Consider the following 16770-nt stretch of genomic DNA (forward strand, 5'->3'; position numbering starts at 1 on the left):
GAACCAGAGCAGTTCATCTCATAACAAGCAGACAAAAAACATTAAACGTGCTACTGTTAAACATTGAATGGAAATATTTCAGGACCTTCAGAACAGGCTCTGTTTTTAGTTTTCCTTAGAATCTTAGAATATTTAAGTTCAAGTGCACAGCAAAGGCATAGCTGAAGTGTCCTTTCCATCCTGAAGAGAGTCAGCCATCATGATTGTGAAGGCTCCCCGACGCCACCCCCGCCCCGCCTGTGCTGAACACTGGCTGCAGTGCTCTTTGCCCCTTCAAGTATTCAGAAAGCTAAATAAGACTTTACTGGGGACAATAGCACCCGTCAGTTATCTGTGCTTTAGTGTAAACAATAAAATTCTTATTATGTACTCAGAATCCACAAAGCCATTACCATGGAAACTGTTTTCATGTCTGTATCTTTAATGAATAGGTAATGAAAGAAATGCTGCAGTACAACTTCATTACTGGTTTAAGAAAAAGAAAAGCACACACACACACACACACGGCTATAACTTTGAATTATAGTCCTTGTCACATTTTGGAGCAGGGGGAACATTGCAGAGGCATGCTTGGGCTGCCATTTCGGACTGAATGAGTCTAAGGGAAGGACAAAGCACATTGCCCAGATTCTGCCCAGATTCTGCCCAGATTCTGCCCACCACGACAATGACTGAGGCGTTGTTGTCGTTTGATCTCACTGTGGTTTAATAACTTCAGTCCAAAACAATTCCCTACACGGAAAAAGTATCACCCAGGTTAGGAGCGGAGACAGGGGATTTACACAGCCTTGCTCATCTCGGGCATTCTATGTTGGTTGATCTGTGTCGTACATGAGAGGGTCTGCCCTCAATGGCTGTCTTCTGCAAGACTCCCTCATCACAACCAGGGTGACAGATTGGGATGCGGATTGCTTTAGAAGGATTGCTTTCATGCTCATAAAAGCTCGTCTGATCATGGCATCTAATCACCATGAGAAATCAATTCTATGTCAATGGAAGTCCCTTAAAAATGACTGCTACAAGGATCATTTGCAAGGAGCTTTGACATCTCGCTCCTGACAGGCTGGTTAAAATGTGGGCAGAGCTTTGAAGCTCCACCAGGCGGCAGAACCCAGGAAAGGAAGGAAGGGCCAGGACACTCACCACCTGCAAAGTCACAACCAGGCCTTCTGGAACATTCCTTGCGGATAAGAGGCCATTGTTGGAGGTCCCCTGCCCCCTAACTCCATGCCACTTCTGGGGTGTACAGGCAGAGTTAAACAGGAAGTAAAGACCCTCAACTGCAGTTTGATATTTATAGAGCACGGTTTATTTTTTAATTTATGGAGAGGTGGGGGTGTGATGTGACATGTATGTGTAGATCAAGGACAACTTTTGAGCATTGGCTCTCTCCTTCCACCTTGTTGATGTGGGGTCTCTCTTGTGGAGCATCCTACTCCAGAATTCTTAACCAGAGAGCCTTCCAGAAATTCTCCCCTCTCTACTTCCCATCTGTCCACCATAGGGTGGCTGGGGTTATAGATGGGGCTACCACATTTGGCTTTATTATATTATGGCTTCCTGGGATGGGACTTGGATCATCTGGTTTGTAAAGAAAGGCTTTCACTGGTGGAGTCATTTTGCTGACACCTAGAATACCATTTAAAACCACATCAGCGTCCTGTCAATCCTGGAGTCTACCCACTGTTGTCCAGGCTGAATTTCTCAGTGCTTAGAAACTAACCAGATTCCTCCACACCAGGCCCTGTCATCTAGGGTTTATCATGATCCCATAGACAGTCGCACCCCCCCATCATTTCTGGAGATTGCATGCTAAGGAATTCCACAGGAAAGAGGGACATTGGAGAAGGTATATAGATTGCTTTCAAGTACCCTTGAGGGGGGAAATATCTATTTGTCTATAAAATATATTATCTATTCATTAAAGCTCTTTAGCTAAAGAGCCTGGGATAGGAGGTTTTATTTTTCCTCTCTTTTCCTTTCAGCTAGGAGTTCTTGTGGATCATTAAGCTACATTTCCTTAATGAAGTTTCTAGAAGACAGGTACTATCACAGAGCATAACACTGACCTTCCATGATAACTTCAGATGGGGTTCTGGGAAATTCCTTTCTCCAGGCTTGGCTTCCTTCTATGTTTGTTGAGCATGTCAGGTAAGAGGATGGAGGAGCTCCCGTGCTGATGTTTTATGACTTCTCAGCTTTTCTCCAAAGTCTAGCCTGGGGATAGATGAGTATATCAGGATAGAGGTCAGAGCTGACTTCCTGAGAATCAGCTGGCTTAAGGCCATGCCTCAAAGTTCTAGAATCGGGGAGTCTGAGATCAAGTGTGAGCAGGCCTGAGTTATGGTGAGGGCTATACTAGTCCCATTCCTGAGGTCTCCTGCATTGTGGCCCAGTCATCTCCTAAAGGTCCCACCTGTCCCCTACTATCATCTTGCTGGAGCTGAAGGTTTCAGCAAATGAGTTTTGGAGGATACCAGCATTCAAACTCAGCAAATATTGCAATCTAGCTGTTAGAAGAGGCATTTGTGGGTCTGCAGCAAGGACTTGGAAGTTAAGAGCACTTGCTAGTTTTGCGAAGAACCTGGATTCAGCACCTAGCAACTGTGTGGCAGCTCATGACTACCTGTAACTGCAGCTCTAGGTGATCTTTTTTTTTTTTTTTTTTTTTTTTTTTTTTTTCGAGTCAGGGTTTCTCGGTGTAGCCCTTGGCTGTCCTGGAACTCACTTTGTAGACCAGGCTGGCCTCGAACTCAGAAATCCACCTGCCTCTGCCTCCCGAGTTCTGGGATCAAAGGCGTGCGCCACCACCGCCCGGCTAGCTCTAGGTGATCTTATGTCTTCTTCTGTCCTCTTTGCACACAGAACATATATGGTACACACACATCCATGCAGAAAAATACTCCCATACATAAATTTTTTTGAAAAAAAAATCTTTTTTAAAGGCTATTTGAAAAACTAAAGTTCTTCAGTGTCACATTTAGTAAGGACAGTCTTCCAGAACATGCATTTGATATTTGTTCAACAATTCTTTTCTTGAACCTTTTACATATCAGGTACCCTTGCTGGCTCACGGCAAGGCAAATGTGTTTTCTGTCTAAAGGAATACACAGATCGGTGGGAGTGAGGGTGGCAGTGGGGTTGGATAAAAACTGGCAACAGAGCAGCAAAGAGTGACTAAGCTATGCAGAGAGGAAATAGGGCTGATGCCCTGGGTGGGTTCTTGTAAGATGTTCTGCTGAACAGAGTACACGGGCAACTGCTCGAGGTGATGCAGAGCACAGGAAGCCTTTGTCCCCCAAGACCAGAGCTGGGATGCTGTTGGAATTTAAGAGGGACCATGGAGATTCTGGGGGAGATGAAGGTTAATGGTGTTCTCTCCTGAGAGGGTGCATACCCAGGAGCTGGGTTCAACCTCTTCAGACACACCAGGGCACACAGGTGGAATACAGGCTGCTGTACCCTTGGCCAAAGGAAGGTCAGAGCGCTCCCTCAGTTGATTCTCCTTTTTAAGTGAGGTTGAATACTGGAAGAGAGCTCACACATGTGCTTGTGTGAGCACATGTGATCATGTGAATGTACACAGGTATGCGAGCACAAATGCCTGAAGGTAACCTTGGTAGGGCGAAGACACCATGAAATAGGGAAGAGCTGGGTACCCATGAGACATGCAGCTACCTCCCGCAGCTAGGATGCAGGATGATCTTCAGATGTTCAGGTGTGGGAAAGGGGATGGCTAGCACACAGCATAGTGTATACATTTTGCTTTGGAGATATCTTGGTGTGCATATCAGGTGCCTTTAGGTGCTGGGGCCATGGGTGAGATATTTCTGTCTCCTTTAAATTGTATATCTGTTCTAAATTTCTACTTCCCAGGAATATATGGGGAATCATTAATTATAGGTTTTTTAAAAGAAACAAAATATGGAGGGAAAGGCGTTCTCTCTCTCTCTCTCTCTCTCTCTCTCTCTCTCTCTCTCCCTCCCTCCCTCCCTCCCTCCCTCCCTCCCTCCCTCCCTCCCTCCTTCCCTGCTCCCCCGATGACATTTTAGTCTGAGAGGATTTCTTGGTGACACCTTAGCATATCATTTATGTCAACGTATGCCTTAAAAAACAAACAAACCAAACCAAACCAACTAACCAACCAACCAAGCAAGCTTTTGTTTTGGATGATAAGAATGCAAAGAAAAGTTGTGTCCACACAGTGGTGAGTTTTACACATCCTATTCACCCATTTCCCCACAAGAATTTAAAGTATCCTTGGCATACCACTATGAACCAAGTCACCAAATTCAGTTGGGTTTTACCAGTTTCTACTCTGATGTTTTTGTTTGTCTGGTTTTGTTTTGTTTTGATTCAATCTGAGTACTAAACACAAATTTTATCCAATTAATCTAGAGGATTCCTTTGTCAATATGCAACAGTTGCTTGTTTTCTCTCTCTCATAGGGTCACATCGAGAGGGGACTGTGGTAACATCAGGAAGGAGGTTTGTACACTGAAAGCATTGTACCATACAGGGCACATTATGGTGACAAGGACCACACACATCAGTGGGGCTAGCATGCTGGGTGGGGTTACAGAGAAGGTAAGAGAAACTTTTCAGTGCGTGTCATTTTGTCCTTTGATGCTTCAGAGTCTCACTGGCTAATAAACAGTTCTGGCTACCCGGTTACCAAGTGTTTACTATGTTGTCAAGACTGGGTTAAGTGGATTTATTGTTTTTTGTGGCTTCAGGAACAAAGCATAAGTTGGGTAGAGTGTAGGTGCATCCAACTTTAATGTTTTACATGAATTTTTTTTTGTGTGTATCCCAGTGTGTGTGACAGCACATGCGTGAAGGTCAGAGAGCCACTTGCTCTCTTCTTCCATGTGAGCTTGGGGACTCCAGCTTCTGTCATCAGGCTTGGTGGCAAGAGTCTTGACCCCTGCAGCCATTCCCCCAGCCCACACCTAACCTTCTGACTTTGAGAAATATTATCAATAGACAAAGTTCACACTTGACAGAGTTACAAAAAAAAATTGTACAACTATTTCCTATTGTTTTAAGTGAGTTATGATTTTGTTGCTGACTGCGTCCATCCATGGCTGTCTTCAGCTATGTGTGGCTTGAGGGTTGTAGGCTGGCCAAGCTTGAAAGCAACAGGCTTCACTGTCTCATGGACCTGGAAACTACATGTGCAAAGTCATGGTGTCAGTGGCCTCTTTTGGAGGAACTGCAGAGAATCTGTTCTTTGCCTTGCCGATTTCTTTGGCTTCTACCTGGCCATCTCTGGCTTTCCCTAGTCTGTGGACACTCTATTCTCATCTATACCTCTCTTCTGTCCAGGAGTCTTCTATGTGTGTGTTCCTATGACAAGGTCCAGCAGGAACTTGCCTGAAGCTGATTACATTTGCTGAGACCCAATTTTTAAACAAGGTTCTTGGGGAACATGAATTTTGTGAGGCACGCTGTGCAACCTACTATGTGCAGAGTACTCTATTCGACCTACTATGTGCTCCAGTGTAGTAACTTACTTAATAGCACCCATCAACCTATGATGCAAATGTTTTTATTAATTTCAATTTATAAACAGAAAACCAAGGCTCAGGGAGGCAAACCCATATCAAAACTCGAAAAGATTCATGAGTCCATGCTTAAACCGGGGTTTCCCAGACTCCAAGCTCTTCTTCATTTTCACGGGCTTCTCAAGCTGGATTCAAGCACGGATTCTTGGGATTCCTCTTGGCCTCACTAATAATTCTTTTATTTGGACAATACTCTCATAGAGACTACTGTGAGATCATTAGAGAAATATTCCACGTAGCCAAATGCTGCTTGTGTCCCTGGTGCCTGGTAATTGAATTGTGGCTAGGACCGTGCTGGAGCTGCGACAGATTGCAAGCCAAGAGGAGGGGACCATATATAAACATGTGTCTCTCCAAGATGGCCCAAGCCTGTCCTGGCAGGCAGATACCCCGGATCCCGAGAGCTGAAGTGGGAGGAGAGATTTCTGCAGAGCAGGGCAGAGCTGTGTTGTCAGTTGTGCAGGTATAGATGTCCTGGACCAGCAGCTCTGGGAGCCTTAGCTCAAGACACTGCTTAGCTCAAGCATAGCATCTTTGTCACATTAAATATGGGCTTTTAATTGGACTTTTATAGGTTTTATGGTTTTGTTTATATTAAAGATTTGTTAATCTTTAATTTTGTTTTGGTTTTTATAGATTGCATAGGAACAACAAACAGAAGGAGGTCGCACCTAATTTATAGCTTGCCCATATTTGAGTATAATGAAAGGAATTAGCTCAGCATGTCAGGAATATGTTAGACGGAGAACAAAAACATACTCTCCACCCTCTTGCCTCTGGACTTCACCCTTGCCAGCTGCCAGCAGAAGAGAGAAATGTATGATGTCACCCAGTTTTAGAGTGAGGCATGCGACTCCACACAGATAAAGAATGCAAGAAGCCCATCAACTACCAGGACTCAAGAAGCTACCAGGTATAAAGAAACAATTCAAACTAGTATGGAACTTAAATCACTCCTTGGCACACAAAATAAAACACAGTGGGGGACACTAACTTGGTTCCGATCTGAGATCCAGATATATGACCAGGACCGGATTGTCTCTTCTTTCTCTTCCCTGTAGCTAATGAACCGTGACTCAAGTAGCCAGCTCTTGACCCAGGGTACACAATGGCTACCAACAGGTCTCTGGGTGTTGAACTTTTCCATTCCTGTCCAGCGGAGACACAGCAGCCTGGAGGAAGCCTGTTAGCTCTAGCTGGACTTGAACCCACCTCTGGAGCATCCTTGAACCCAGAGCAAGAGGCAAGCTGGGCTTGCTGGCTTAGAGTGTCAGGTATTTACCTAGATCCAGAGACTGCCAACAAGGGTACCGGGAGAGCATGGTCAGGAGCTAATGAAGGTGGCAAGCCCCCACAGAAGGAAAATGAGCGTGGTGACTTATAAACTGTAAAGATATCCTGGGCAAAAATTATGCTTTCTGTGGCTGTGATAAATACCATAACCAAAAGCAACTTGGGAAGGAGGGGGCTTGCTATTCTTTACACTGCCAGGCCACGGTCTGTCATTTAGGGCAGGAGCTCCAACAGAGCAGGACCCTGGAGGCAGGAACCGAAGCACAGACCATGGAGGAATGTTGCTCAGTGGTTTGCTTATGCTCAGCCATCTTTCTCATACTACCCAGGCCCACATGTCCAAAGGTGGCAGCACCCATAGTGGGACGGGCTCTTCCACATCAATCATTGCTCCACAGGCTTGCCTACCAATACGAGGAGGTCAGTTTCTCTACTGAGGTTCCTTCTTCCGAGATGACCACAGTGTATGTCAAGCTGACAGAAAAGCTTAAGCAGCACAGGAGACAAACTGTGGCTGAGGTGGCAAGCTCTTAGCTTTCTTGCCGAGTGACCCATAGCAAGTTGTCTAGCATCCGCACCCCAGGGACCATGGCAATAGGATCTATATCAGAAGGTGTTTTGTTGTTGTTGTTGTTGTTGATTGTTTTTTGTTTGTTTGTTTGTTTTTGTCTTTTGTCCTTTTTTGGTAGAAAATAAATGAAACAATACAGCAGCAGTCATTAGCCCCTGTCAGGGGCAGAGATAGGATCCCAATATCAGCTGTGATTCACAGTAGGTTTTTAGCATGGATCCCCAAACAGAAGCTATGATGATGAGAGCAGAGTCTGGGCTGGGGATCGCCCCCAAGCTCGATGAGGTAAAGATCTTGGATTTGCTTGAAATAAACACCTGGAAGTCACAGACCCTTAGTGGTGGAGTTTGTGGAGAAAATATCAACTCTCTGGATGCCCGGGATCAATGTGTGACTCCCTGTAGTAGTTCATTTTTATTTTAATTTGGCACAACCAAGGGTCACCTGTGAGAAGTGTGTCTCAATTGAAAGACTGCTCAGATCAGATTGGTCTGTGGGCATGTCTGTGGGGAGCTGTGTGGATTGTTGATTGTTGAGGCAGGGTTTAGCACACTTGGAGTGGTACAACCCTTGGTTAAGTGGTTCTAGGTTGTATGAGAAAGTTGCCTGAGCATTAGCCAGAGGGAGCCAGCTAATAAACAACCATTCTTTCATGCTTTCTGCTTGATTTCCTGCCTTAACATCTTTCACTGATGGGTTGTGACCTGTAAGCCAAAGAAGTACTTTCTTCCCCTAAATTGCTTTTGGTCAGAGTGTTTTAATCACAGCAGCAGAGAAGCAGACTGGAACAGCACCTGCGGCTGTGTGTGTGCATCCATGCATATGGACGTGAAACACGTGTGAAATTGGGGGTTGTGTGTGTTTGTATGTATGTGGGGTAGATAGACATGTATGTGACGGTGGTGGTGGTGGTGGTGGTGGTGGTGTGTGTGTGTGTGTGTGTGTGTGTGTGTGATAATGTGTATGTATTGTAAGAGTGCTGTATGTGACAGTTGTGGTGTGTGCTGTAAAAGTGTTGTGTGTTCCTATAACTGCAGGCTTTTCCACCTATGCCCTAGTTCTCTGAATAAAACTCAGAGGCTTAACATCACTACCAAATGCCTAGGCCATAAGCTAGGCTTGTTCCCTGACGAGCTCTTACTATATAGCCCGTTTATTCTATTCTATATGTGTCACACGGCTGTGTAGTTGCTTCTCCTCAGTTTCACATGTCCTACTTCATCAGAGTCCAGGGCGAATCTCCCCAAGCCTGACTATCTCCCAGAGTTCCTATCTCTCTATCAGAACTCCCATCTTCTATTTCCCGCGTTTTGATAATAGGCCATCAGCTTTTTAATTGACAGGGGATGCTTCTACACAGTAAATAAGAGATTTTCTCGATAGTTCCTAGATGAAGTTCATGCAAGTTATGCAGCAAAGGGGGATGGGAGGCTATGTGACTTCTAGACACTGCTCGCACCCATGGCATGAGGGGTCTTATTCGGTTCTTCCCGCAGGGTAGAGCTTTCACTGCTGACTGCATTCAAGAAGCAGGAAGACTCAAGTGTGTAATTTCCAGGTGCACCAGGAGGGACAGTGGTTTCCCTTAGGTGGTGTGGAAGTGCGGGCACCAGTGCTACGTGCTGCTGAGGAAAGAAAGCAAAGACAGAGACTTACAGAAAGGTATACACACACACACACAGACACACACAAATGCACACATGCAGGTACACACTCACACATACACAAATACACACATACATGCACACACACATACAGACAGACATACACACACACAGACAGACACACACAGACACACAAATGCACACATGCAGGTACACACTCACACATACACACACACATACAAGCACACACAGAAGACACACAGACAGACACACAGAGATAGACAGACAGACACCCAGAATGAAACCAGAAAGCAAGATGATTTAAAAAAAAAAAAAAAGACTGATTTGATAAAGTTTGCCATGACCTTAAATGACCCTCCCAGCATGGGCAACACTATGCAGAAGGTTTACTGGTTAGAAGGTTTAGAAAAGAGAACTTGAACCTTGTAGGGTCCCTGGATGTGCAGAGGCCCACAAAGACGCAAGTTTGAGAGACCCTGTGACACTGTTCTTTCTTCTCGTGGATTACTAGACAGGCAAGCATACTTCTTTAGCAGGCAGATGGTGCAGAAAGGTGCTGGCCGTAGTGGTCCTTCATGCATGTTGCCACTGATTGATGGCTCACATTGTGGACTGGGAAGACAGCAGCCATATCTGCAGCTTCTTCAGTTAGTTCTTTCAGCTCCCCTCAGCTTCTTAGACCTCTCACCAGACACAGACTCAGTCGGCAAACATATTATCTATCCACCTCCATAGTTACACAGATCTCTATGATACATTTTATATTCCCTATGACTCATAGTGGTTCTTGCTATTGGAGTTATTTTTCAACAGAATAATAGAATGTTATGGTATTTTAATATTCTGGCCAATATGCCTTACAAACAGCACACATAAGAAAGCTGTAGTGACTATATTCATGTCACATGAAATCGTCTTCAAGCCAAAGAGAACTGCTAGGTAGGACCCAACATGGACAGTGTATAATGATGACAGGGGTGTCATGGCAGGAAGATGGGAGTTATAAATGTATATCTCTCCAGTGACAGGGCTACTAAATACACAAAGCAAGACAGGCAGAACCAAAGGGGAGCAGAGGAATCTTCCAATACAGTTGGAGGTTTCTTATCTGGCCTTTGAGATACAAAGCTTGATCAGTAGTTAACCAATTAGGCTTGGCTGACATCTATTCTATGCAGTAAAAGCAGAGCATGCATTCATTTCAAGGACACACTGACCATTCAAGATATTGAGACTATAAAATGTATCATTGAGATCTGACTATGTAACTATGGAGGTGGAAAGACAATATGTGCTTGTTTACTGCGTCTGTGTCTGGTGATGGGGTTGCTCGAGGTCTGAAAAGCTGAGGGGACCTTATAAGCAAGGACATAGAACATGCTGTAAAGCATTTAGAAAAGTTGAAACAATCCTTAGTATATTCCCTGACCATGACAAAATTAAACTGTCAGTCACTTGCAGGGTGATCTCTGGGATGGCTCCAGGCATTTGGAAATTAAAAAAGTCTTTCTTAAAAAAAAAAAAAAAACCCTTACATTTTTATTGCACATATTTGTTGTACATGGTATTGTGTTGCATCTGGCACTTTCATACAAGTATTCATTATACATTGAGTCCCTTCTCCATGTGTTCTCAAGTTTCTCCTCCTGCCTCCTCCTACTCCCATCAGCCCTCTTCATTCCTTTAGACATCTTTGCTGCAACTGCCATATCCTATAACCATTCATGATTTCATCTATCTATATGAAATCTAGGAATCTCTTATGGGAGAAAGCAAATGATATCTGCCTTTCTAAGACTGGTTTAATTTGTTTAATATGATGAGCTTGCATCCATTTTCCTGCAAATAATGTAGCTTCTTTAAGGCTTACAAAGGCCATTGTGTAAACATTCACATTTTCTTTGTCTGTTCTTCTGTTGTTAGATGAATATATATGTCTATATAACCCATACATTAAGGGAGAATTTTTAAGAGAAATTAGAAAATACTTAGGAGTAAACAAAAACAAAAATATAACTTGTTAAAATTTGTGTTGTGGAGCTAAAGCATTGTTGAGGGGCGAGTGAAGGACTCTAGAAGCTTCCTGTTAGAAAAGAGGCAGATCTGGGGCTGGAGAAAGGGCTCAGTGGGTGCAATATGCTTGCTGTGCAATATGAGGATCTGAGCTAGATCCTCCAGGACCCACATAAAGCTAGACATGGTGGTGTACACATCTGTAATGCCCTCTCTCCCATCAGCCCTGGGGGCAGAGATGGGAGAATTCCTGCAAGTTCTCAGGTCAGCTAGCCTGGCAAATGCAGTGGCAAACTAGATAGACCCTGTCTCCAGCAAGGTGGCAGAGGAGAATATACACTCAGGTTGTCCTCCCACCTCCACACACAAGCCATGGCAATGTATATGTCTACACTCATGCATGAACATAAAGACAAAACTCCTTTATACCATTTTATAAACTAAAATCAGTATAAAGAAACATGTGTGTTCTAGAGATACAGGGTTGCTCTAGTGTTAGAACATTGATCACTGAAATTTACATCAACGGAATCAACCCAAGTGATCGTCTCCATAGAAGGAGGAGAAAAGTACTGAACGAAATTAAACATGAGCTTTGGAAAACGTTCAGAATCCAGGAAATGAACCAATTTCCTCCAACTGATAGAATGTTTATGTGAGGCCCTTGGTGCGGAGACAGCAACGGCAACTCTTTCTGATCAGGAGATCAAGGATGTCCACTGTCAACTCTTCCTGGTCAGTAGATCATGGATGTCCACTGTCCCTTCTTTCTGATCAGGAGATCAAGGATATCCACTGTCAACTCTTCCTGGTCAGTAGATCATGGATGTCCACTGTCACTTCTTTCTGATCAGGAGATCAAGGATGTTCACTGTCAACTCTTCCTGGGTCAGTAGATCAAGGATGTCTACTGTCACCTCTTCCTGGGTCAGTAGATCAAGGATGTCCACTGTCAACTCTTTCTGGGTCAGTAGATCAAGGATGCCCACTGTCACCTCTATTCTCATTATCTCCAAAATCCTAAAACTTTCGGCAGAGCCCAAGGAAAGGCTTACAAACTGGGACGAAAGACATGAAATCGATCATCTTTATTCTCAGAAGATATGATTGCAAACATGGCAAATCCTGAGGAATCTCCAACAAGGTTCTAGAAACTAATGAGTAACTGTAGCAATGTCTTCTCCAAGCAGGACAGCATTCAAGAGTTGATGATGGCTTTATGTACTGGCAACAGACAATTAGAAACTGAGATGCTTAAATACCACTTATTAGGGCTGTGGAGATGGTTCAGCCTGTATAGTATTTGCCCTGAAATCACAAGGACCAGGGTTTGATTGTCAAAAGCTATGTTATCATCATCATCATCATCATCATCATCATCATCATCATCATCATCATCAACATCAACAACAACAACAACAACAAAGCTGGTCAGAAGACATGCACAACAACAACAACAACAACAACAAAGCTGGTCAGAAGACATGCACATGTGAGCTGTGTGTTGAGTGAGGAGAGACAGGCACCTAGCCCAGCCTACTGGATGAGTTCCAGGCCAGCAAGAGACTGTCTCATGAAGGAGTGACAGCTGAAGATATCCCCTGGCCTCCAAAGGAGCTAACATAAAATTCAGAACCTGCTTTAGCAACACAGCCTTGTGACCATGGGGGGGCCATGGTTAGGTCCTGAAGTGGGAGGTCAGAGGCATGGAGATTTAAAGGGACGGGAGGCTTCCCTTTACAACCTAGAGAGGAGTTTCATTAAGAGACAGTTTAAAGTATAAGAGGCAGTCACAATAGCTAATGTGTGCTGTGGGGGGCGGGGGTGGGGGAAGAGGCGTCTAAAAGAACAGGGAGGGAGGAGGAGCAGGAAAGGGGGGAGGGAGGGAGTATGAGCCGGAGAAAGAGAACCAGCCTGGCCAGATCTCTAAGCCAGTTTTGGGGTTGGCATCAGCATGGTTTGTTGGGAGTGGAAGTGCATTTGTTTATAGGTGGTAGAGGCTGGGGCCCAGAGGTAGAAACCTGTGGTCCGAGGAAGAGAGTCACAGCCAGGAACCCAGAGGTCTAGCATGACTGGCTTCATGCGCATGAGCATGCGCATACGCACGCACGCACGCACGCACCCCTGCTATACAGTCTGAAAGTGAGAGGCAGGTTTAGGGGCCACTCTGCCTTTCTCTTGGATGAGTCTGCACTCTCAATGTTGCATGGCCTGCCGCAGCATCGAGATCAGGATGAAGCGTCATGTATCATGAGGATTCTCTAGTTCCTGTCTTTCCCACTCCAGTCTTCATTGCTATTGTTCTCCAGGGCAAGGAGAAGAAGATACAGAATTGGGTACCCCGCTTGCTTTTTGGTCAGGCTGTCCAACACACTCCTCCTTCTTCTGACTCTGGGCACACTATGGCCGCTCCCCCAGGCCAAACCCACAAGTTGCTGGGCGTCTTGTAGCCCTTGCTTTCCCATCCTTGGCATCCTGCCTTTCCTTGAGTGCTGCTCAGTGTGGAGCTTCCCGATGCCACTTTCTTCTCTGCCAGGGAGACCCGAGTCTCCTCTTCCCTCGTGTGAACTAGGACCAGTCACCTGGATCACGTGCCCTGTGACAGTCTGGCATCGTGGCAATAAAGTCCAAATTCCTAACACTCTCCTTGCCACCCCCTTCCGTTGCCTCCCCCTAAGCATCATGTTCTGTAAAAGGAACTTGTAATTCCACCGAGGACAACCATCACATCACACCCCATCTTTGCTTCCTGACATTAAACACTCACTGTGTCTGTCCATTTCCTTCTTCAGAGGCTTCCAGTGCCTCTGGTTAGGAGGACACTGTGGGAAAATACCATGTCTGCCAGGACTCCAGAACCTAATGTTCCAGAAGTGGGAAAGGGATCCAACTTTAGTTTCTACTTCTCTCTCCCCTGAGGTGCCTGACCTCTTTGAGTCTTAATCTCCCTATCTGGTTATTGGGTGACACAAAATTAATGAAAAACACTGAAGGTACATTACCTCTACCTTTGTTTCCCAATCAGAAAGATGCTGACTCCCTTGTCCTTTGGGAAGCATCCCTGGAGAGCACTGTGACCGAGCTCTACTTACTGGCTGATTAAGGTATTGCTTAGACAATGTATTTTAAAAATTAATGTAGCAAGATAATAATACCTGGTATTGATATAGTCTTTGGTCTGTTATCTTAATTATGCTTTATGAAGCTACTATAAAAGTGTTAAGTAAGATTACTGCAAATTAATTAATATTTATTATACTCCTGGAAGCTAAGTAGTACCTTCATAAATCAGGTAGAGGGAACTAAAGACAATTCTCCCTGAATTTGTAGGAGCTGGTGCCACCGAGGTTGCTGACGTGCAGCAAAATTAACCCTCAGCCATCAGCCAGGACCAGCAGAGCCATCAGGGACCATTTTAGGAGAGGACCCGGAGCCCTGTGGAATGTACAGCTGCTGAGTGTCTGTAAGGGAACATCGGCTGCTTCCCTCCGACTGCGTTGGCTTTCACTGAGTCTCACCTTTGCCTGTAGCCCTTGCTCATTCTCTCATGAGGAGTGAGAGAAAAAGTGGACAGGATGGGATGAGACGTGGTGATGGGCTGGACCAGACATGGTCTTAGCTCTTGTCCATTAGGTTGCTATTCACTGAGCATACGCTGTGATTGACACAATCAAGAATAAACATGCTTTCACATAGCCCCTGTTGCTCCCCACCACTGACGTCCTGTTGTTTCCCAAACGATTGATGCTTGGTTCTCTGAGGAGCCTGGTCAAGTTCAACCAGTATAGGAAGAGGTGTTGGCTACGTTGTCTACAAGCCTAATATAGGCTCAGAAGAGGCTGGCGCTCTCTCTCTCTCTCTCTCTCTCTCTCTCTCTCTCTCTCTCTCTCTCTCTCTCACACACACACACACACACACACACACAGAGAGAGAGAGAGAGNAGAGAGAGAGAGAGAGAGAGAGAGAGAGTATGCACATGCTTTTGTGTACACATAAGCCATATGTAAATATTTACATAGTACCATATGTACAAGCCATATTTCTAGAATGTATTTAGATGTTGGGATTTAACTACAGTGTGGTATGGGGGTGGGGTGGGGTGGGGTGGGGATCTGACATTGAGTAAAAGCCTTGTGGGTGAAACCTGGTTGGAGTCATGTTAGCAAACAGCGTATGCTCCACCTGCCTCAGTTTCCTCTTTTGTAATGTAGTTCCACCTCTCCCTGCAACCCCACACCTAATTGTGGTTTCCAGGCACGTATATAGTAAACTCAAAAGAAGTGCTTTGCACATGGTGACATTCTGCCTCAATCTGGTTCTTGCTTTTAGATTTCTGCAAATGTAGATTTCCAGATTCTCACACGGGGTTATGGATTAGATACCATGAAAATATAAAATTTGGAAGAACATAAATTTCATAGTTTTGCAGTCACTCCATCATACCCATTTGGATGGCTACTGTTAAAAGAGTTCAGAGTTAGGGCAAGTGTCAGCAGGGCTGAGGGGAAGCTAAAAGCGGACTGCATTGCTGGTAGATGCCAAATGGGGCAGCTACAGTGGTCAACAATATGGAAAGGTTCTCACAAAAATAAGATATAAAGTTACCAAGGAACCAAGCAACAAACATATCAGAATGTATTCCAAATGCCCTGCAAAAACTACAGCATTAAAGAGACATTTACATAAATTCCATGACATATATATATATATATGCTTGTGAGCCAATGTTTATGATGCCATTGTTCATAGTAGCTCAAAGGTGAACACATGAAACATGTTTTTTCATGAAAAACCATCTTATTTCTCCCATCCCTCTTCCCCTCCCTCTTCCTGTCCCTCTCTTCTCCTCTCCCCCATTTTCCTCTCCCCTCTCCCATCCCCCAGAACACCCCATCTACTCTCACTGAGACCTTTCCCACCATAGATTTGCATCTGTCCCTGGCAAAGAAACCTTTTCTCATTTCTAAGTACATTTTCTTGTGTTTCTGCTTCTGCTATGGAACTGAACATTGTTCCAGCACTGTTTGCTTGGATCAGACGCACCAGGATGTATGTACGTGTTTGTTTGTGCATGTGAGTATGTGTGCATATTTGTGAATGTGCGTGTTTTTGTCTGCATGTGTATGTATGTGCATGTATGGTGCATATGTGTACTCAGGTGTGAATGTGTGTTTGAGAATGAGTGTGAATGCAGCCTCAGTTCCTTCCCCTTCCTTGGTTGATGTTCCTATACCTCACTTCTATCTTCCTCTAGTTCAGTTTCAAGTTTTTTTTGGGGGGGGGGGGCTGGTGCTAACACTGATGGTGATCCTTCACATAGTCCCTCCTAATGACACATTTGGACATTTTAGAATATATTCCAAATGCTTCTTTCTATCACATGAAAGACATGGGACTCCAGGGAACCCTGAGGAAGAGGAGGCAGAAGGAGTGTAAGATCTGGGGGTGGTGGTGGAGAAAAAGACCCTCTGAATCAACTTAGCAAGGCTCCTCTGATCTCAGGGGCTGGGGCAGCAAGCATGGGCCCTGCGTGGGTCTGCACAGGTCCTCTGCATGTATGTTAGCTCTTAGCTTAGTAGTTTACGGCACTCCTGAGTATGAGCACAAGTGGCTCTCTGACCCCTGGGTATGAGCACGAGTGGCTCTCTGACCCCTGGGTATGAGCACGAGTGGCTCTCTGACCCCTGGGTATGAGCACGAG

This window comes from Mus pahari, chromosome 1 (genome assembly GCF_900095145.1).
Source record: "Mus pahari chromosome 1, PAHARI_EIJ_v1.1, whole genome shotgun sequence".
In the NCBI taxonomy this organism is placed as follows: domain Eukaryota; kingdom Metazoa; phylum Chordata; class Mammalia; order Rodentia; family Muridae; genus Mus; species Mus pahari.